This window comes from Corvus moneduloides, chromosome 8, assembly GCF_009650955.1.
Source record: "Corvus moneduloides isolate bCorMon1 chromosome 8, bCorMon1.pri, whole genome shotgun sequence".
NCBI lineage: Eukaryota > Metazoa > Chordata > Aves > Passeriformes > Corvidae > Corvus > Corvus moneduloides.
Genome location: NC_045483.1, coordinates 22,282,362 through 22,307,056, shown reverse-complemented (window position 1 = coordinate 22,307,056; position 24,695 = coordinate 22,282,362). Strand labels below are relative to the sequence as shown.

The 24,695-nt window shown below is 36.6% G+C and overlaps 1 protein-coding gene and 1 long non-coding RNA gene across 9 annotated transcripts in view; both read right to left on the bottom strand.

Annotated features, from left to right (window-relative positions):
- The window catches only part of LRMDA (leucine rich melanocyte differentiation associated), a 748,939-nt gene that overhangs the window by 583,317 nt on the left and 140,927 nt on the right, over positions 1-24,695 (bottom strand). The gene's annotated exons all lie outside the window — the stretch shown is intronic.
- Positions 11,702-22,285, bottom strand: LOC116447550. Its single transcript, XR_004241593.1, has 2 exons — positions 12,940-22,285; positions 11,702-11,845 (listed from the first exon to the last, which is right to left on the bottom strand). It is a non-coding gene; the product is annotated as an uncharacterized LOC116447550 (long non-coding RNA).

Genomic DNA, 24,695 nt, shown 5'->3' with positions numbered 1-24,695 from the left:
GGATTATGAATTCACATGTGAATTTATCCCCTATTAAACTTTTAGTGAAAGGGTCAGTTAGCAGGAATGATAAAGCTCAAGCACACCAGTCACATGCTGGCAGAGCATCTGTGACTGGCTCTACTCAGGCATATCACTGGTTTATAGCTTTAACATCGAGAGGAAGCTACAGGGGCGGGCAGAAAACAGGCCACTTCTGAAAAGATTGGAAATAGTGAAAAGTACAGTTTCACACAAGACAAAGGCAGCGTGACTTTGTGACTTCAGGTCACACCTTTTTACCTTTTTTTTTTTTTTAAGAGAGCACTAAGGAGACAGAGCAGGTTAAAATCTCCCATGTCACTGGCAAGGTTCTCACCATCTCTTAAGACTTTTCTGTAGCACTTCAGCCACTCAGATCTTCCTCTTTTCCACCCCAACTCCTTTTCCTTTTGCTACCTTAGCATCCAAGCAGCACTCCTGGTCCTACATGTATCACTGCTATACAGGTAGCAGTTAAAAACGTACAGCAACTGTGCCCATGCTGAAGCCTGGTCAAAAGTTACATTTACACACCACCTCAATATCTTATACTTCCTTTTTAAAATTTATACTTCTATTGCAATTACGCAATGTAACGCAGAGGACAATCCTGTTTACACCTTCCTATGGTTATGTTATTCCTACAAGAGATTTGGTTCAAGCTTTTGGGGCAAAGAAAATAGAAAAGTACAAAGGCCAGCAACAATACAGCAGCTAGTCATGATGGAAGACTCACCTTCCTTATGACAAGAGGTTCTGTGCAGCCAGTCTGCACATTCTCACCAGTCACCACGTCCACTGTCCAGCTGCCCTGTCACCTAACTTGTCTTCTCAGGCTCTTCTTCAAAACTGTTGGTTTAGCACTCTCTACAGAGTCAAATGAATCTGACCTTTCCCTAATACTCCCAAGCTGCAACTCCCACACTGTGTTTGAGCACACACCTAGACCTCTAAGCTGTTCCAGGGCCCGTGTAACAGGCCTGCAGGCTGGCTGAGCCCAGCACAGGCAGGGATGTGCCTGCTGGTGCAGCTCTGAACTCAGGACCATGTTGGGAAACGCTTGCTCCCTTCCCCACTGTGTTACTCAAAGAACCCAGGAGCATACTCCTCACTTGCCTGCACCTGCAGGACCTAATGGGTGCAGTATCTTATGTTGAGACTTTCTGAAGTCTTGTTATTTTAGGAGTCAGTGGTAATATGGCAGATACATTACTTGGCAATCCATTTTAAATGTCCTATTAGTGAATTCTTTTGCATTAAGTGACACAAATAAAAAGATCATAACAAAATCCTGACCTTCAGAAAACTTTTACCAGGCTTGGAAGGAAGCACATTCTAAAACAGCCCTCTAGATATATTGTATGGAAAAGTGAAGATTTCCAGAAATTCTGAAATAATACTTCATTTGCCCATAAAGATAATGCAAAACTACTTTTCACAGTTATCCACAAAAGCTAGATAGTGAAAACTGGACCATACATACTGAAATTGCTTTGAGGTAAAAGGGAACAACTAGTTTGGATTAAACATGCTTTCTGCTCACTTCCCACTCCAAGTAACCCAATTTTCTATAGTTATACACTTGCTTTTTCTGCCCATTGTGGTTTCATCAAGAATATGCCTAAAAAAGGCTTCTTTACACTACGGGGTCAGTTTCAGTCTGCAGCACAATTGATACAGCATCTATTTCTATTTCCTGCAACGATGAATAGTCCAGCACTCCTGCCAAACATTTGTCTATATAAGTTTAGACTTCACTTTTGTAGCATTTTTAGCCATCATTCAAATTGCTTCCACTGTTAACAGAAAGAAAAAATGAACTTAGTTACAATCAGACTGATTAATTTATTTAGCTAACCTTTTTTTCATATTAAATAGGAAAAGTGTTTCTCATGTTTGGAAGAACAGGCTTACTTAGTCATATTTTTCTCAACTCTTGTTTTTAATCTCTTCCAAATGGTCGATTTGACTGTGCTGTTGATGTGCTGTTGATGCATATGCAATTCCATATGATGCAGTTGCATTGCACAGCTTACCATATGAAAACAACCGAAGATCAGAACATTTAGCACCTGCAAAATAATCTTCAATTACTGCCTTTAGCCAGATAATAAACTAAGTAAATGACAGCCATGTGCCATACTAACGAACTTTCACAAGAGGACTGAAAAATGTGAAAACAATTTTTAAAAAGAAGTGGTGATTTAGAATAGTTTTAGGCTCTGTAAGATGGGACTCTCTTATAAATTACTTTAAAGGAACAGTGTGCAATCTGTGAGACAATGAAATTTTGCATCAACTAATCATCAGATGATAATGTTTTTGTATCATAATGAGGACACAACTCAAAAGTGCCTTCACCATTTCCAGGAACTGTTCAACTGCTGTCTTTTTTACCCACACAAAAAGAAAGTGAATAGCCATTGAAATAATTTAAACACCTTCTTTTATAAAATATAAATAAATAAAGCTTGCTTGCTATTATACAGCTTGGAGAACTTTTGTTGTCAGAATTTGTCTTTTTTTTTAATATTTAGAAAGAAGAGTACAATGAAGAAAAGCATGCCGGTTTGCCATCAAAAGCATTCATTGCTCTGACACACAAACACCTGTCAGTGGAAAAAGTCTTCAACTTCTTCACTTCTCTTTACTATGAAGCAAATGCGCATGAAGCTTTCAGACTATTTTCTTCCAGTGTTTTGAAGTACCTTTCACTTCACATGAAGGCTAACAATTGCAAGGAAGCAGAAGCGAAGGAAAAACTGGCACAACGGGAAGACTGAGGAGTAGTGAAAGCCTCCCTGGTTATAGCTATTCTTTTGTTGAACACACGTATGGCACACCCATTTTAAGTACAGCCAAAATGATATACAAAAAAAAAAAACAGGAAAAATATTTCAGAAGTTTAATTCCTAATGTAAATTTCTTCCCCTGCAAATATTTTTTTCCAAGTGAATTTATACATTAACCACACAAATCATGAAATATTTAATGAGCAACAGTAACAGAACACTATTTATATAAATTTACAATTTACATGTATGTTTTTATGCATTTATACAGTAATCCCCAATTACCTTATTCAGTGTGTAACTGCAAAATAACTACAGCAGACTAAGTCAGTTTCACAGCTAACACAACTACTGAAACAAGAATCAACATTTTTCCAAAGTGTATGAAAAATGTAACAGATTATTTTGAAATTACTGTTGCCCATGGCCACATAAATGGAATTAAGCTTGCTAATTTTTTAAGAAAAAAATCCCAAAGTATCTGTATCTTTCACTGACATAGATTAAAATCTTTACAAATTTCACATTAAAAAAAAGAAGAAAACTCGCAGAAGCATCAAGCCAGCAATCTTGTAACAACAAAGCCTATCCTTCTTGTGGATTAGTAAACACTCACTCACATCTGATCAAGTAGTTCTTCCTCCAACTCTCAGTGCTCAGCCTCCCCTATCAATCCAGGGATACCTTTTCTCTGAAACAATTACACTTGAGGAGTTTTGAATTTCTGGTTCAGACTAATCCTTTTAACTACAGAAGCACCTTTCAAGCTTCCATTTGACACAAGTCCATCGTTCATCATTTGCTGGTGCATATGCTTTTTGCTGACAGAGCTCCATTACTAGAAAAAGCTCAGTAAGTAAAGCTGATTTGAAACAACTATATATTATAGATAGCCTACATGAGACATGCTGATTTTGAGTCCAGAAAATCACCACATAAAAAAGGAAGGGGGGAGGGGTGGCTGAAAAGAACTACTTAATTATTAATATACTTTCACTTCTTACCAACTGCTGCAATGTGATTTATTAGTGTTAATTTGCAATTTACTCGGGGCATGGGAAGAGAAATTTAATTCTATATAGTAAGTACATAACATGCTTTGGAAGTCTTGGACCAGAAATGGTTTTTTTCTTTGATTAATAATAAAACAATGCACCAATGCTATACAGATCCCTACCAACTTTAGCATGTTGTGATCATCAAGCTGGATGGAAATCAATATGCTGAACCATAAATTCTGCAGCACAAGCAAGAACATATTTGACTCTATTTCTTGACCAGTGACATAATTCAGGTAACATTAACAAGGCATTTCTGTTGTATATTTGGCAACAGTAAGTGATTTACCAACGTGCATTAAGGTTCAGCATTTGGTGTGGTTTAGTATTTCAGCCTCTATTTTACCAATGCAAGTATAGGGCAAAGAGGGGTTAAGTAATGAACTCAACGTTCACATTTTCTTATTCACCACTTTGGCTAATAAACCTTATGGCTACTGTGGGTGGGTATAAGAAGATTTCACCAGTTTGTCTGTGCTCACTCAACCATCAGATTTTTTTTTTTTTTTTTTTTTTTTTTTTTTTTTTGAGAGACAGTCAAACCATAAGAAAAAAATAAAATACAAAAATAGGGAGTATGGTAACAAGAGCTGGCAGAAAAGTAAAGGGTCTAACAATGAAGTACAATTAGCCTTCATGAAGTTCCTTTTAGGCGTTATGAAAAAAAAGCACTTCCATGGAACCAACAGGGTACTGAATGTCAACTAACAGTTATATCCCTGCTTTTTGAAGTGCCTTGCTTTGGAAAGGGATAAAGACTCACCTCCCCTAACATTCAGAAATATTAGGCCAGTTTTTGGGGGGAAGAGTGAGAGAGAAAAGAAAGAGGAAAGAAGCAGCTGAAATAATAACAGATTTTAGGATCTATCTTTAAGGTATAGCCAGATAAGGCCTTTTCCAGCAACCAGTATTCTTTTCACTGACTGGAATGAAAGAAGAAGTTAAAAATGGCAACAGAGATGCAGTTTGTTGTATTCTTGAACAAGAATTAAGTTCTATGCTTCAGTTTGAGAGAATGGGACTTGTAAGTCCTACCTAGATTACAAATTTTTGTACGTTATGAGAAAATTTTTTCCTTTCAGTTTGTAAGCACAGTACAAAGAGCAACACATGGAAGTAACATCACTGGGATAAAAATTGGTTATCTTGATAGTCCATGACTTCTTAGGCATTTGACTTCTTTGTTCCAACAGATTTGTGACACCAGTTACTTTAATCAATAGGAAGTATTCAAGCTGCTTATGATGAGTTCCTTATGTAGACATGGTGAATACTTCTCCCAGAAGACTGCATAGGAAGCCAAGACTGGAGCCTGGTGTGCTCTTTGCCCTCTTCAGCCTAGATGTTAAAGAAGCTACCTCAGAGTCCTTCACATGTCATACAAGCAGCATAAACATGCCTGAGGCATCTCAGTTTGCAAAAAAAACCAGGGCAAATTTCTCTGATTTTACAGTATACTTAATACAGCACAATAGCAAAGCTGGAACATTCTTGAATACCTTAAGGAAATTCACATTTATGCATACAAAAACAATCTCCAAATTCAGGACAAGAAATTTGTCTCATTACCTTCTTACCTCCCATACTGGAACTCCTGGTAACCATGCTCAATTTCAGAGTATTAAGAGTATTTCAGAGTATTAAGAGTCCTGTTCCATGCATTTTTTTCCCTGATATCACCTAAGGAAATGAAGAGACAGGGAAAGCGCAACGTGCACTTTACTGATGCACTTTTTAATAGCTAATGTGATAACTTAACTGAAACAACCTAATTATCTTCAATTGTGAGGAAATATAATCCCCTTCTCCTCTATTCCCCCTACCAAACCACAAACACAATCTTTCTGTTTAAAGAGAAAAGCTGGTACACTGACACATGGAAAATAGTGTCTACTGATTTACAGGTATCTCATTTAGAATTATTCAAATTTTTTAGTATATTTTAATGAGAGGCAGAAAGCATATAAGCTGCAGATGGGAAAAAAAAATCAACAGGAGTGGACAGAAACAAAAATCTAAATAGAACTCAGATGATCAGACTAGAACAGGAACAAGCAGCAACATTTCTGAAGCAATTAGAAGGGAAAACACCCCCCTTCAGCAGGGACAACACCAGTGTTTTCCAAAGCCACAGTGATTGCCCAATTATCCCTCCCTTCTCCTCCGTTTGACCATCAATTTCAGACTAGTACAGGAAAACTAGGTTAACATGATCTGAGAAAGCTTAAGAAGACTTTTAAATGCTCACTTTTATAAACCTTTATTTTAGTGAATGTGAAATATAAGCAAAATAGCTGCTACTAAAGTTCATTCTATATCCAAAGATACAGTAAATGCTTAAGAGTTTAAAATCTCTTTTGATTGTTACTATAATATTTATATTCTTTTCATGGATCTAGAACACAAGCACTTAAAATCTTACCTTCAGTGTTATTCTAATTACATATTCCATATATAGGCTGGATATTAAGTTGTACAGTAGAATAATTATATTAGTTTCTAAAGAGTTTATCGTACTTAAATAGTTTATAAAATATCAAGGTTCCATCAAGGGTGTGTCTTAGTACTTACTGGGAAACATAATGAAGAAAAACAACATAGAAAGTCAACCCAGATAAGTTTTAAAAAGTACCATAGCAATCAATAAAAGAAAAGCAGTGTTTCCTCACTACTGCTTCTGTGCTCTCAGAACTTTGAATGAGCTATACCTTATAGCACCTGTTCAACTCTCTGATCTTCACATTCTCTTAAAAAAAAAACCTCTTCAGCAAGCTACTGACTACCTACATAATTATTTACCTTCAGAAGAATGTGTTCATCTGTAAAACCTATAAAAACTATACACTATTTCAGAAAATACACCTATTTCCAGAAACTAAGTTTTCAAAACTTCTTTGTGTGCACATTGGATGTCATGTTTTGCTAAGAAAACAGTTCGCCTCACTGAACAATCCTTCAAGTTACACAAAAAATGTCTACCCCACACATCTTTGCCAAAATTGAACTCTGAAGTTCTAAATTAACGCAAAATATTGATCCTTTATTAAAGCAAACAAGCTTTAGAACTCGAAGAGACAATCTAGGGTTGATCCATCCTGCATTTCAACTCCCATACCTACTAAAATGGGAGGGTGAAGTACAACATACTTGCATCTGACAAGGATTGGACCTAAACCTATAGCATGTTGATTTAACACAGCCATCAAAATCCTTGCTTAAACAAAGGTTCCATCTGTTGCCATGCATTTTAGGTTAATTTAAAAAATGAAATTATTACAGGCCCCATTTAGCTACAAACTGAGAATGTGCATACTCTTCAGAAGATTACTCACAGTATGGTCAGGAGTAATGCATATAAAATGGCTACTGGCAGTGTTACTCATTTTTTATTTACTACACAAATAGAGCAGACTAAAAATGAACATAAGGTCCTGCAGGGCAAACTCTGTGTTCTGTAGATATAAAAACATTGCTCATTAAGAAAAGAAATCAGATACAGTGGCTACATTAGAGAACAGTTAAGTGTGTAAAGAATGGAAACATACATCAAAATACAACAATTTTGTATTTTCTAGGAAAAACCAACAGTGATACTGATGTTATGAGTCTCCTATTTTTCATTTAGTAGGTCTCAAAACTAAATTATTAACAGTGGACCACTCTACATCAGTCAAAAAGACTGAACACGAGACCTTTTGCCTGAGGTTAGACTCTGAGACACTCCAATCAGCACATTTAAACTCTTAAATATGATGTTGCCTTCAGTATTTTTTCTATCTAGCTTCAAGAGCAATTTATGAGCTTATGAGAGACAGATGCCCACAGAGAAAAAATTGACCTGTCTTTTTCACAGGACGTGCAAACTTCAAGAACCTTGAACCTTTCTAATCCATCAACAAAATACTTGTCTTCAGTTGCCAGATGGGTATTTGTAAAACAAAAATAAAAGCCACACACAATATTGAGACTAACAGCTCAACAATGCGACAGAATTCCATCAGAATACCTATATGAATCAGAATACTATATGTCCATATAGCTGTATGTGTATATGCACGCAAGCAGCAGAGAGAGAACACCTGTAACAGAAACAGCATCAGCATAACAATGAAACCTCTCCAATGGCGAGTTCACCCAGTTTGTTACAATAATAAAGTAGCACAGGTAGGATAAGCAATTAAAAATATTTTTAAAAAGAAATAATGCTTGCTTCGAAGAAGACATCAGAGACTACAATGCAAAAGACTTTCGTCACAGTCAACTTTTTGTACTGGCTGCTTACCTGCTAATTTAAATGTTTTTCTTGTGAATTACATTGTTCATTACGAAGATACAGAGTGTCTAGTTTAACTCTTGTCAGAACAGCTAGAAATGTGGAAGTCAGAGTTAAAGCTTTACTTTCTAAATAGTAACAATGCTAAAATACATTTGCACATTTCAAAAGGTAACAGCCTACTTTTATTACAAACTCTACATATTGATAAATCCCAGCTCCAGTCAGAGGTCAGCAAGGCATGTTTGACTGGCTTCTACATACTTCATCTGTCTCAATGTGTACCCAAGAACTGAGGTGTGTACACATCTACAAAGTAACAGCGATCCACCAGACTTCAACATTTTTTACCTAGGAGAAAGCAATCCCTGATGCAGTATGTACTCTAAGCATCACAGCTCTCTATCTGATGAAGAGGTTGTCAGGACTGGAGGGAAGTTTATATGCTTAAATTATCGCAACTGCAATAGTATTATCATATCTTTTAATCCTTAATGCTAGACTGTTCACAAAATATCAAATGCTTTTACAGGGAGTTGCTCTCTTTCGCTCTCGTGTAGTTTCCTCTACAGCACGTTACCCAAGAACATTTCAACCCCAAATATCTACTTCTTGCTGTCAAATTACAGGGAGGAATATACCTTGACTGCTTGCAGTTATAACACTTATTTAAGAAGCAAAATAAGTGAAGAAGACAGGATCACACTGAGTTACACCTTTGTAGTATAAACAGCAGTATCCTAAGTCCCAAAATACTCACGGAGGTGTAACATCATAAATATGTGCTTATGAAAAGACTACCACAGTTTATCATATGACAATCATTATGCCTTTTCTAGTTTAATACAAGTTACATTCACATCCAAAGATAATTGAAAAGCTTAAAATCTAAATTTTACCAGACTGGACGGCTGAGATGGTTCAAATCAGCACCATTTGTTGATTGCTGCTAACTAAGATTTTAATCTTGTTTGAAAATCTTTTGGTTTAAAGTAAAGAGGTGTAAGATATTTCTTTAAACTGAAGTGAGCTCCCCTCTGAACCAACAGCAATTTGGCAAGGAAGATGAGCTGGCACATCAGAACACTCTATTAGTTCATGAAGACCAAGAGCTTCTCTGTAAAAATATGCAAGGGCCTAATGCACTTTGACAAATGACAACGGTTATTAAAGGACAGCTTGTGGGAGTATAATTGCTTTGTGACTTTATCACTATTAACAGAAAGAACATCGGTAGAGAGTTAACAGCATGAAACATGAGTACAGGAATCCACCAAGACCTTGACTCAGCAAAGCACATGAGGACATTAATTCCACTCCTGTATTACAAAACAATTAAGAACATGGTTAAGTGCATGCTATATGACTGTCATTTAACTGGAGAAAAAAACAGTCATCTTTTCAGGGGCCACAACAGTCTACATCACAGTATACATAGATATATATACCATATAGATAGGTAGTACTGCTATGCTAGTATATGATTTCTATAGATAATGAAAGAATCCTTAACAACTTTGCTGTAGTCTTCATACAGATTATGTTGAATAACTTACAAGATGACTGTGAGTTTGCAAGGACTCCATCTTCACAGCTCTGCCCAGAACATTCAGGGTCTCCTTCCCCTGCCCCAAAAAACCCCAACATTTTCTGCATGCATCAGTTTCTCCATGTTTCTCAAAAATACTTACCAAAGCTGAGGTGTAAATCAGTTTATATTACAGGAGTTTAATGGTTTCAAAATAGAAGGAGGAATACCAGCAAGAAATCTGACAAGGTTAAAAGGAAACTGAGGAAAGGTTGAGGCCTAGCATACATTAAATAAAAATCAATCACGATGACTTTTCAAGAATTACAACATAAGATACAGTATACCACTGCTCAAAGTAAGGGGAAATGAGGGATAGGACTCCAAATCACATGGCAGCATTCACTTTGTACAGAAATAAGATACATTAACTCTTAGCTCCCTGCAAAGCACTGACTCCTGGCAGAGGCAGGACAAGAGATTCAATGCATTGCACTGAACAAGCTCAGAATTCACCGTGAGCCAGAAGCCCCTGCCTTGCTCGTGGGCAACACTTCCACAGACCAGTGAGGCTCCAGATTTTGCTTTTGTGGGGATAGCTGAACCTTCCGCTTCCTATGTTTTTACAGTGGCAAAACACTTCATACAAACTCATTGGAAGCATCTTGCCTGATACAACACAGAACTCCCAAGTTTCACACTATCTTCTGAAAAAGCTGTGTGCCACTGCAAACCTTGCCCCTCCTCCACACAACAGCATTAGCTGAAAAGGAAAATGCACACACAGTATATTCAGAAGGGTAGGTAAGAGAAAAAAATGTTTAAATATTTACTTTATATCAAAGGTCCAATCTACACAACAAGGAAACAAAAATTCACAAAACAAGGGATAGGTCATTTGGAATTCATCACAGTCAGCTTTGTACTGTTGGCACAATGGTTGTACCATTGGTTTGAGGGGTTTTTAGCACAGACGTGTTGTATAAACAGCTATTTTTAGCTATGCTATTTTTCTTTTAGTAAAAAAGGATGCATTGGGTCCTCAGACACTAGGCAGAGTGCAGTTGGCTAACTATTATTCACTATGGAAGGATCAAGCATCATTTATTAAGTGCCAATTTAGAGATCGCCACAATTGGTTCTGTGTATTTTGTATTTCCTTGGAGTTAACAATTACAACAAATTGAAAGAACTTAATTAAACAGTCATAGAAGTCCGTATTTTACCTAACTTCAAAGGAAAAGGTTTTACAAGGTTTACATCCCTCTCTCTGGAGTCATTTGTATACCCAGCAGCCAAGAGATGCTTGGTGTCCCAGCTCCCCCAGTGTCTCAGCCAAGATATTGGTATTTGGACTGATCAGTTTGCTGAAGTGACAGTCTAAGACTTACACTAAGCCATCACATCTTTCCAGCCACTCACATAACTAACTCACCTCCTTTTCATCCTTACTGCCTAGAATTATCTGTAAAACTAGTGTGATCTACCTAACTTTCCCAGATAGGTTTCTTTTTAACTGATTCAATGTTGGGAGTATTGTCAATATTTTATTCACCTGCTTTCTTCTCTGCTGCTCCAGATAATATCATCTCAATAAATACTGTGACTGGTCACATCCAGAGTGTTCAATAGTCAAAGCTCAGTTTAACTAAGTCAGATATCTACAAATGGAATACTGTTTGAAAACAACCCAACTTCTTAGTAAACCCAACCCAACTTAGTAGATGCTGCTCCTACAGTTTCTCAGCAAAGGAAACTTATTACCTCTAAATGGAATTTGCAATGAAATGTTGTGGGAGCCAGAAAAATCAGTATCTGCTATAGCTGGGTATGGCCTCTAGTGTCACAGCAGAGATTATTCTTGCATTACATCAACCCACATGAAGCAGCTATGTTTAAGGACTGAAGACAATTTAACAACCATTTGTAAGCTAGCATCAACATAAGGTCCCAGAAGACAGACATAGTAGAAAAGGAAAAGCAGGGGTGGGGCCATGGTGGTAGAAAAAAGAAGAATCCGAACCAATACTCCTTCAAAAACGATTCACTGATTGTTTATTTCAACACCATAAAAAACAATCTTTCACAAAACAGATTTGCTTGGGTAATACATGATGTCACCATAAATCTTATTTTCATCTTCTATCACAGCCAGCAGTTTTCTTGGACTTCTCTGAAGGAGGGGAGGAAGAAAAAAAATTTTAAATAACAATAATTAAAAAAAAATAGAAGAGCCAAAACCATCTTCCAACTTTGGCAGAAAAGGGTCTTTTTGTTCCTAAGACATTTGTCTTCACATAACCCACCACCACCCTTCTGTAGGAGTCATGCAATGAGAAAGCATCACAAAGGGTTATCAAAATGCAAAGACAGTATCAGTATCAACTTTCTACTCTTTCCAAACAAGAACTTCCTTCGTTATAATCTTATTTCCTATTCAGTGAGGTAAACTGTTCATATTTAAAACAAGAATTAATGTCATCTATGCCAGGAGACCATTCAATAGAAAGACAGCACTGTGTGACAGAAGTCATGAACTGAAAGGAAGCCACATGTTAATAACAAAGACAAGCATACAACTTCCTCTACTTTTGCCCCTTCTTTTTGGCTTTTATTAGACTGTGTACTGCTTTTTGCTTCTTCTTAGTCAACGAATTATAATTTGTCCACAAAATATAAATTTGCTTTTATTCTGATTACAATTCTCCACAATGACCTCTGATTATTACACAGAAATCGCTTTAAAGGACTATGATGGTTGATGAAGCTTTCATGAGAAACAAGAAAATAGAAAAAAGCTCTTAACATAAGGCTTAAGTTTAATACACTTCAAGACTTTTATTTCTGATGGGGCTTATGAATTATAGTAAACACCACAGCATTTACCTTTGTCCTCTACAGATATATAAAACATACTCTGTCTGCTCATGCAATATCATTCCTGAGCCTCCTAGTTTAAAGTTCATGACCATAACATGCTCTTTTATTATATTAGGCCTATCAGCTTTAACAAGGAGAGAATAGCAACATGCTAATTTCCCCTCTCTAGTTTTCAAGTATGACTCTTCTGACATCGCAAACAGACAGCAGATGCACCATCTACAACAGACATGCAATAAAGAATAATACATATTTGTGAAGAAGTTCCACCCTGAGGTACTGAAAGCAGTAACTGTCCCATTGACTTAAAGAAAAGGCCAAAGTACAGTTATGTGCTGTAGAAACATATGGTTGGTAGGCACTACATTATCATGTGAGATAAGATACCTGGAAGCAGAGGAAACATTTTTGCAGCCACACAGAATAGAAGAATTTGTAGAAATAAAGCGGAAACCAACACAACTGTCCATCACTGGGTCATCCAAGGTAGCAGTCAGGCAGCACAGGAGTGATTTGAGAAGAACTGAGTACAGAGCAATCAGAAAGGTTAGCAAAGTAGAGCAGCACAGAAGTCCCCTGTATGTGCAAACTAATATACTATTCATTAACACATATCAAACCTAACAACTGAAATACCCACCCTGCACACTCCCAGTATCACAGCAGTCTGGTAGGAGCAACAAAGCCTGTTAGAACTGATGGCACAGGACAGAATCTACAAATCAGAAGATCTCAAACTACTAAAGAAATATACAACAGAGCAAAACCAGTTCTGCAAGCTATTCAAAACTTAAGACTGTTCTTAGTTTATGATTGAAATTCCTATGTTGAAATTTCTCAGGCCTTTCAGGTTTCATTTTTCAAATATCCAAGGAAAAATAAAAACAACATTAGGCTCACATTGAGTGGATCCTTCATTAAGAAAAACATCTCTATTAAAGGAAGATAAATATAGATTATGTATAGGCTAGATGTAATAAAATTACATAGGCATTTTTTGTGACTTGTGATCAGTTATGAGTTTTAGGCTTAAACTGGACAAGCTTAAATCAGGATAGTAAACATTGATCCTTTCCATGGTAACTTTGATAACATCATGAAGCCACCAGGTAGACCCCTTGCAACTACTGGATGCATCCATGCTTGGCTTGGAGAATTTCTAAGGAATCATAGACAATTTCCACACCAAAACTAAAACAAAATCCCCAGAAAATAAGCATCAGAGGAAACTATTCCTGAAACTTACCATCCAAGACACTTCTAGAAATTCTGAAAGTGACAGATCATCAGTAGGACTGTACATCCTTGCACATTTCACCAGAAGGTCTACATACAACCTTACTGAAATTCCATCTTCAAGATTTGTTTCCTCTCCCAGTAGGAATGTTTCCAACACCCAATTTGAAAGCTTCTGCTATTGTATCTTGTATTACAGAGGTAACATGCTCAGGGTTTTTTTAATAATAATTTTAGTTTAAAACAACCTTGAGATTGTTATTCTCAAGTCATCTAAAGGATGTCTGGAAGCATTAGGCAGGAAAAGAACCTGCTAACCACTACTAAAAATACTACTGAAAAATATACTCCCAGAAATGAGAAACCACAACAAAGCAAAATTAGTATAGGCAGGCTGGGATTTTGATATAAAGGAGGAGATTTATTCTTACAAAATTCCCCAAGTTTGCTTATGCAGCTATCAAGATGTGGACAATAAACTTACTCAAAGTAGCCTATGTATAGTTGGAGACTACTTTATTTCTTCTATTAGTTGCATGCAGATGTGGATGTAACTTTGAAAGCTTGCAATATTTTCACAAAAACAGGGAGACACAAACCAAAAGCTGTGATGATTAGTACTCCTGAGTACTACCAAACAAATTACTTCAACAGTTACTATTTCAATAGTTAGAAGGCAAGTTCAGAGTTGCAAACATCAGCATATAAATTTAATACATGCTATACGTATTAAATATGTATAAGGAAGATGGATATGGAAGGAGTACAAGATCAGAAGACAGAAAACTGTTTTGCAGCACTCCAACAAAGTATTGCAGTACTTGGAAAAGGAAATTTTGTTTTTAAATAATCCCCTTCAATAGTCCTAAAATAATAGCACATAAAATGTTTACAAAGTAAGCAAAGCAGAACTCAGTAATTTGGATTTAAACATTAATCTCTGCTAATATAACAAAAGAAATGGTGTATAATCAGATTCCACCTGAAATATCAACCAGGCATTCTACATAAAAATAGTGACTATAGGTAATTTATTATTAAAATAGCTTTAGGAGCACTCAAGTGACCAAGGATTTTCAATGAAAAATTAAAGCCAAACAATAGGCATAAAGCTTAAAATGCTATTTACACACTGATTGTATGGGGGGAAAAAAAGGGTGAATTACAGATCTCAGAGCAGTGTTTCATTAAACTAATTGTAGTCTCAGACTACTTTCTTCTTCTCTGATGAAATATAATCTGAAGAAGAAAAAGAAACTCAAACTAGCACAACTGAAGTTTTTATAGGTCACATGGGATGTCTGCTGCCATGCACCAGATGCGAGTAGGAAAAAGAAAGTGGTCAACATATGATATTAAAAACCAGTGCAGTTTCAAATATTTTAAACATGATGTCAAGTGCATTCAACAGGTCTACAAATGCACTACATTAGCCTAAATTTAGTAGGTGATAATTGAAATCAGAGATCCAGTCATTACCGCTGACATGTTTCTAAATACTACCCAATAAATTTTTGTCTGTTTCAGATTCTGCATGACAGCTGGCAGTCGGGAGGGGAATCACCCAGAGGGTATGAGAGCACACGTACATTTCTGTAGTCAAATTCCTGCATCTTCCCTTTCTAGAGTTAATTGAACAGTGATAATACTGTCATACAAACACATGCTACCAAAGCAGAATTCCACAAGCTGAATGTTTTCTCCAGTCTCTTCACGGCATCTTGCTGCAAGCACTGGGTATGAAACAGGACAGTAAATTAATTAACTCCAACTGTATGTCCTGTGTATGAATTCTCATGAAGAAATTCATTCAGTTCTCTTAGAGAGACCAGATCTGGTACTACTACTTATCCTTACTGACCATCTCTTAATTTTTAGTTAGAAAAGGAAGGATGTCCATCAACAGTAGAAGACACAGTCTTAGCCCACCTCTTTTTTGCTGTTATCTTTGTTATTTTTATAATTATATACCGTTCAACCAAAAGGAAACAAAAATTTCTTCTAAGTCTATAATGTATCCTTTCTTTTTAGCCTCTGCTGCATCATCACCTTATGATACTTTCACTATCAGATAATACAAAATGCAGCTAAGTAACACATGAGAATAACCTATCTCTAGGATCATTTCAGATCTGGTAAGTGGACAGGTGTCAGCCATTACTTCTTCCCCCACGCAGAGGTGGTTTATGCAAGTTGGTGTGAAGAGCTGATAATTATGTTTGGCATGTATAGTTAATCAACAAGGCCTCCTCACAACTCAGTTTTGCCATCTGTAAAATGGAGGCAGTGTTGTCTTTCTACTTCTCAAAGGAAGCTGAACTGCAAAGCACGTGATGAAAAACTGCCTGAGAAGACACACCTGGCACTTCAGATACCAACAGCATGGCTTTTGACTGGAAATTTAAACACCTACTTAGAACCAGTAGTGAAGGCTGGAAATGAAAAAACAAAGCTTTCACTAAAAACTTACAGGTATCCAAGGCTCACAAACCTTTGTATACAAGCAGCAAACACTTCTTAGTTTTCATGGATTATAATATTTTAAAATACTACCTAGCAAAACAAATTCCAAAGAAGTTTGAAAAGACTAGCTTTTTAAATTAAAAAATAAAGGAGGCCTTCAAGAGAAAAAACACCTTCTCTCTTAGTATTCATTCTATAGGAAATCTACTTACAGAGCAGCAATATTTCTTAAAAGAAGCTGCACACTACTCATTCTTAGCTTTTTAGACCCTAAGACGCAGAAGACTCATAAAATTACTAGCACCTATTAGAAGTATTTAACTCTGTTACTGGTCTCAATAATTAAAACTAATTTTACAACTGACATTAACCATGGACTGAAGTAAGAGAGCCAGGAGATACTTTGAGATAAACAGAGTAGTCACAGATAAAAAAAATTTGAGAACCCCACATTAGATGGTGGGAAGGGGAAAAAGAGCATCAGTTTGATATTTTTTTCTGCTACTCAATTAGTTGCTAGAAGAAAGTTTAAAAAAAAAAAAAAAGAAAACTAACAAAGAAATCCTACAAAGTTATGAATGACAATTCTACCTATATTAAGTAGTATCAGAATTCAGAACATCTAAGATTTGCTATATTGACAGCTCTATTTCAAATGCAAAACCCAAGTAACTTTAAGACTTTTAATAAATTGTTGTTCAGAGACATCCCTCTTGAAACATCAACTCAGTCAGCCTCACTACAGATCTAGAGTTAGTCCCTCACCAGATTGTGAAATGCCTGAAGTTCAGACAAGGTCATTTAGCAACCAAGTGACAGATCATTTGGGAAGGAGGGGGTTACACAGTGAGTGTCCTGTACAGCACAGGGTTGGTTGTAAGAGCTGCTGAAGATAAAAGTGCCAATCTACCTTTCTTAGGACTTTTGTTATAAAGTAAAAAGCAAAAAGGCAGCCTCTTATGACATTTTAATTCTATTCCCCCTTTCTACCACCTCCATTAAAACATTTTCCTCCTCTCTTTTGTGCTATCCAATATTAAAAATCATTTATTGCAATAAAGGGATTTAGTGATTTGGGAGTAACTTTTGTATACTGTACACCCCCTAGACACCCTGAAACTATGTTAATAATTTTCTTCCTATTAATTGTCTCATCAACTCACAGCTGGCTATGCTTTTTATTTCATTATGTTATTCATCAATCTAAAATAGAACTATAACAGAAAAAGAAATTGGAACAGAGCAATTTCAATATTTCAAAACAGATGCAAATCAACACTAGGGATGCTACATAGCATATTTTTATTGAGACAATTCTATACATGTTTGAAAAATGAACTTGTAATAAACTCATATCCTGTGAAGGTATGTTTTCCCTTCCATCTTATGAGCTAATTATGCCAACACAACATAACGTTTTCCTAAATGCCTTATAAACTGACCCAGTTACTCAGAAAGTATTATTTTTAAATTGATGTGATAGATGCAAACTGGAACGTTTGGATTTCAATTCTGGCACCAATTCCCAGATCCCCTTCCCAAGTAATTTAAGGACTTCCTCCCGATAGTTTTTCATATTCTTTTAACTGACATTTTATCTTTATACAGTATCTCAGCAGAATGAACATGCACTAAAACAATGACAGCCCTTCTTTGGCTGTCATCTCTCATTCTGGCAAAGACAGATGTCTTACACTGGCTTATGCCAATAATAGAGCCGACAAAAAACAACAGAGACTACCTGCCTCTGATGTAAAGGCACCAATTCACATTTGTGACACTCATTTGTCAATTAACAGATTTCTTCCATTGTTGACACATGGGACTTAAAAGATGTGGGCTAGAATGTGATGAATTAAAAAAGACAGATGAGTAAGCTATGAGCTGCAAAGTAATACTATAATGTGCTTTAGATAGGAATATCAACTGACACCCCTGACAGGCCATACAAGGTTTTATTTCATTTTGCTCTGTATCTAGGCTTCATACTTTGTCTTCTTTGTTCTCTTTTCATCAAGCTCCTAACATCTCATTCTGACAGCCAGAGACATTTAAGGCACTTTCGTTTCAAATGCAAGTTAGCATACTTGATTTGTCATTAAAATGCAAAACGATTGCCATTGCAGGTAAATGTAGGTATGCTTAAAAGGTTGTATCTGCAAAGTAAAAGCTGAAAACCGTTTCTGGCTGCTTTGCTTAACTCTTTCCCGAGCCTCAGAGTTTTTACAAGGCAAGTGTTACCATGCTGTAATAGAAGTGTAGCAGCACCTGCAGTTTGATACAGGGTACACTTTAGTATATTTAAATAACATCAAATCTTAAAGTTACAATGTCAAGCACAGAGAGGTACTGTCAAGTTTACACATGGAGCCTTAGCATGACTTACACGTCAATCTGAAAAGAGTCTACCATGTAAAGCTTTCTGGGGTCAAAGCTCTCTACTACCTAGACACCAAGGAGGAAAAGAGGGGGAGATTTGTTTGCTCTTTTTAATACGCTAGTTGTGGTTGAGTTAGCTGGAATCACCAGAGAGGGAATTTCAACAGCAATTTGCTTTTTCTTTCAATGCTCACTTAAAGAGACATGAGGGCCTTAAAATAAATAAAGACATACATACATACATACATACAGTGCTCTGTAGCAAAAGACGAGGACAGATTTAAAAATTTTGCAGAGCAAGAGACCTGCACAGGATGGGCATAAGTAACACTTAGCTTTCTACATAACATGCATAGATGTGAATGCACTCTATAATATGAAGAAGGTTATTTCTAGTCAATGGGATAGATCTGAACATCAAGAATCTCATTTATGTTCACCATACAAAATCTAGTGAAAAGAAATACCTATTATTGTCTACAAGTGGTTTGAAAAGCAGAATTATATAATTTAATTGAGCAAATGTTCTTGACACAGAGGTTAAGTTCATATATTTGATTTTAGGAACTTACAGAGAAACCTTTATCCTAAGTTTGTACCTATCTTTTTTGTAGACTTTCTTGGTTTTTTTCACTAGGGGAAAGAGAGTTGTGAATATGGTTTCACTCCATTCACTTGGGCACAGAAGTCTTTTTCCCTAGTTTTGTTTTTCCCCTAAGAACAAGAGTTGTATGGAAATATGCAGTCAGGGAAACATTCAGAAAATTTGATTTAGATTATGACATCATAGTGCATTAAATATAAGGTAGAGAGAACCTGAAACACTTGATGCTTCTGTGTATAGAATGAAGCTTACTGACCATTTTTGATGCTATTCTGCCTACTGCTAAGGTGCATCTGCTACAATATAGGTATTATTTATTCATTCCATGTTATATGATAATAATAGGCTATGCTGTAAATACAAATATCAACTTTACAACGAATAGCTGTCTTGACCGGTTTCTAGTGCTACTTTCTACCCACACTAGTCTTAAACGCTTCCAGGGCACGTATGTACCCACAGAGAAAGAAAATACGAAAACAAAAAAAAGTGGAAGATTACCTTAAAGCTGACTTCACCATTTCACTAGGTTTTAAAATACTAGGGCTACAGCAACCAAGACTTTCATATGGTATACTAAAACACACAAAGAAACACATTCACACTTTTAGCACAATACAGACATTTGTTCTCTCTTCCTCCATTGACCAATTACTACGAAGTGAGACAAAATGTACAGTAATGCATTAGTCTCCTTAATTTTAGAAACTTTTCTTCTGCTCAATCATTTAAATTCAGGTGAACCTCTTGTTTCAAACTACCTCTGGTTGCAATGACCAGTGTCTCTAATTCAGTGGCAAAGTAGTGCCCATACTGAACAGGTTGAGATAGATTCTCATAAGAGCTATGTCCAAATTTCAAAAGCCCTTTTATTAGTGGTAGTAAGAGACCATGTGGTATGACTTATTTAAAAGAAGCTGAAGAATTAACAGTGAAAGAAACTGAACTCCCCTTTGACATTCCCCACTTAGACTGGCAGACAGTTTACTAATTGTGCACCTGGTAGAACTAGAACCAATACTGCACATGAACAGAGCTAACAGCTGGCTCCCGTTACACGCAACACAAGCAACAAAAGAGAGACCACTGGCAAGAAAGCAAGAACCTCATGTTGCACCTGCACCCAAATCTCTCAGCAGCACCTCCAGCAGCCTTCTACTCATTTAAGGAGCTGGAGGCAGTGGGGAAGAAAAGGTTGCACAGAGTGAAGGAAGAAAGTAAACTGGACATACACAGCCTCTCGCTTAGTTGGCTTAGTTTCCATTGCCTAGAAAACATAGTGCTTGACAATTTTTCCCAAAGCAATTCCAGTATAATCACCTTCACATATGACTTTCTGTGCTATTCCAAAGTACTTCACTGTCCAACATACAGAGTGTATTAAATGCAAGATAATAGGTAGAAGAAAAAAGTGTTCAGATCCTTGAGCAGCTGTGATTTGAGCATTCACACATTGGACTGTCAAATTATCTTAACATAACTATGTTGGAAGCAGAGTTTTACGAATATTCAATATACTGTTAATCCTTGGCCTGTCTAGAACATCTTTTCTTCAGCCTTTAAGTGCTCTAAAATAATCACTACGCTTTATCACTTAAGTAACTAGGTCAACTATGTTCAAGTTTTTCTTATCTCTTCAACTAAAATGTCTTGAGAGTCCTGGGAGTCTAAAATACAGCATCCTAATCCAGTGCTTTTGTGGCCACATGGCCTTGCAGAGTCGTGGCACTTCAGTAAGTTTAGGATCTTACACAAGGTCCAAGAAAGGTCCCACCTTTCAAATGGTTCAAGGAGAATTCTGCTGCATTTCCTCGCACTTTAAGAGATTTTACACTCAAGAGATTGAATGTTTTCTGCAAGCAACCTCTAAGTAGTATGTTCTTTCCTTCAAGGTTACATATCAAAAGGTTGTCAGTGACAAAGTCCTACCACAAGTGCTGAATCAAAGTAGAAAAATACTTGAGCATCACCCCCAAGTTTACATACATTAAAAATGTAATTTATATACCATACTTATATATAAAGGAATTATACATACCTCATAAAGATCCTTATTGATAAGATGTTATTTTGTGTGTGTGTGTGTGTCTCTGTATGTGCATTAAATGCCAGTAAGCTGGCAGCAGTAGCAGCCACCACACAATATGCTTTCTATGAAAAAAATAAACTGGCTTTGTGCACACATCCAAGTATTACTATCTGCTACAGCTCATACAGCAACTGCACAGCAAAAACAGCAGAGACTTAAGCACTTGAAGAGCAGTGTTGGGCCAATTTGCAAGAGCCTATCAATCTCCCTGACTTTTGGACAGATTAAACTATCCCCTAACATTAGACATTTTGCATCTCTTAACTTACGTTCTTTTCAAATGTATTTCTGCCACTGTAGTCTCTCATCATAGCAAGGTTTCCTACAAACACGGGCAATGAGAATGGCCGGATTATAGAAAGAACATTCACCACTTCCATTTATAGACTCAGCAGGAAAATTAAGTTAAAAAGGCAAAATAAAGTATTAATAAAGGAAATAATCTTCCAGCTCTACCAGTGAGCAACTCACTCAGGCAAGCATCATCAAAAGGAAAGACCAGGAGAAGCAAAACAAAAAATATAAACAAAAATTATAAAATGCCACATAATTGCAAGCATCAGTTCATGGGTAAAGCCTGCAACTGAGCTATAACACTGCATTAACCATGACCCTAAAGACAGTGTAATTATTGTATAGCATGTCTGGTTTGACATGCTGACTCCAGAGCCTGAGAAAAATACATGGCCCTTTTGCACTTCTATGCTCCTCACTCTTCACGCTTGCACGAGCTAAGGGTTTGGGGACTGTCCTTTTAAACTGAAAAACCATCTCCAGGATAATTTATGTAAAGATGATTTATGTAAAATGCAAGATCTCAAAAATGGCACAAATCATGCAAGACCACATAAAACAAACAAGTGATGCATAAATAGAAGCTCCATAAGGATTTTCCTGCCAAATGCCAAGTAGCTTTTTGCACCATGACCACCAGCAGGTTTGCTGAACACTACAGGACAGAGGCCCACCTTAGTGATTAGAATCAGCAAAACTAGTCCAGTTCTTTACATCTGCAACTAGATGCCGAGAATCTTTTATATATTTCATTCAGGTGAGAAGAAGATACCTTTCAACAAAACAAAGAGGAAAAGACAGAGACAACAATTCCAGGGTTAATGCAGGTTCTTCCCTTCAGCCAAGCTCCTTGTCCTCAGATAAAAGTTATTTCTGCAGTCCTTCGCTCTTGTCTCACAACAGCAGTGATGAGGAAATACTGTTTTAGAGTAAGAGAGATTAAGGAAGTCAGAAACTAATAATGATCCATCTGATTACTGTACTTAACACATGCTCTTTATCATGCCCTTTTCTTTGACCCCCAATGTTCTTGTAAGAAAGTACTTCTCAGTCTTAAAATCCAGATAATCATGGGCTATGCAGGAGCAGTCACCAAGGTATTATTTTCAATCTACTGACATTCTTTGAAAGCCAAAACAAGTACGCCAAACTATTTCTCTTCCAATTGCCAATACTTTCCACAGACTGTGATAATCTTCCATTTATTAACTGATGTTCTCTCTAACATAGTTCTCTATTGTTCAAAACAGAATTCAACACAAAAACTGATTTTAGTTTAAGACTGGTTACAGTTTTCACAAGAGGAGTTGGATTGACTGTGCCAGTGAATTAAGCACTCTGGGTACCCAAATAACAACTGCAGATTGTGTGGATTTAGCCTCCAACGTCACTTTAAAATCCAACTTCAATGTCATACAGGAAACCAGATCAAGAAAAAGCATTCACTCCCTGCAGATTCAAACACAAAGAAAATGATGTGATACAAACACCAGTTCACTGGGACATGCTCTGCCTCAGTCAAAAGGTTTTACCAACAGCTTTGAGACAATGGATGTTTAATGAGATCCTATCTCTGTTCAAGTCCGAGTTGGTCACACATCTTTGTTCAGAAGTACAGATTTCATTTTTACTCATAATTGCAACAGACCCTTAGACATGGATGTCACCAAAAAAAAACCTTTCATCAACCATCATAGCAATATTCACCAGCTATAATTAAGGATGCAACAGTCAAAGCTTTATTTTAACTTAATATGAAATTGTGCTATTTGTTTAATATTTTTACCAGATTTCAAGCTCTAGTAATCCTCACAAGAATTCTCCGCTACACAATATGAACATCATTGCCCACCCCCTCCCGCCCCCCCCAAAGGCTCAGGTAAAAAGTTTTTGCCCAATTCTACCATGTGATACATCCTCAAGACAACTCCTTCCACAGTCTTAAGCCTTCCTGAGAAAAGCAGAACAGAAAACAATCCTGTGTTCTGACCTGTCAGGTACTGTAAATCAATGGATAACGGCCAGCACTGGGGGTCAGAGGTATATATACCACAGTGTTTTCACAGTCTGTTAGTGACTATGTGGCCATAAAAAGTCAAGCAAGGATCAATGGACAAAAAGAGAGGCTGCTGGGACTAAAGAAGATAACAGCCACCCGTATTGAAATACAACAATTTATACTCTTAAGTTCACCCTTACATATTACTGAGTTTGGAAAAATAACTTCTCCATTAAAAAATACAGCCTACACCTATGGCACAGTATGCTGAAATCAGTGAGATATTTAAATGCATACCATATCCCATTAATTTGATATTTTTAACATTAGTCATTGACTGGTCCCCTTTGTATCAACAATAAAACAATGACCACAAATAAGACAGAGCAAGAAAATATACAAGTCACAAAAATACTCACAGATAATACTTTGTAGTGGCAAATATTCTATAATCACATTTAAAGTTGACAAAACAACAGAACACAGGCATGGCTATTGCACGCAAGACAAGGTGTATCTTAATATTTTTAACGTTTTCCAAGTTTTAAGGTGGCTTTTCTTAAGCTCACCTTAGGCTTTCCTTGTACATTAGCCAGATCACACCTGGTTCCTGTTGAAATGCCACTTTTTAAAAGGGGGTGGTGGGGAAAAAAATGGAAGAGAAGAGAGCAAGGAATAGATTTAGCTTTGGTGTTGATCAACTACCAGAAGTAGAGTTAATATCTGAAGTTTATAATTGCTTTTGTTACTGGTAATACTCTCCTTCTAGTTTTCCAATAGTTTTACATCTATAAAATTTTATCTTAAATGACTCCCTAGGTATTACCCATGTAGAAAGAACCCATCAACATGCTTGTCTTCAGTCCATCTAGTAGAACAAGAAGTTCTTTTAGGAGAAAGATAATTATGCATAAAGTAGTCCACAGTGATGGATAAACACGTAAGACTTCAACAAAAAGACTATTATATCTGTAAATAATTTCAATGATTCCTCGTGTATAAACATTTATTTCAGCAAAATTATTCTAGGAGCTGAATTGCTTCTAAAGACTGATCACCCTTAGCAGCGTTAGTGTACA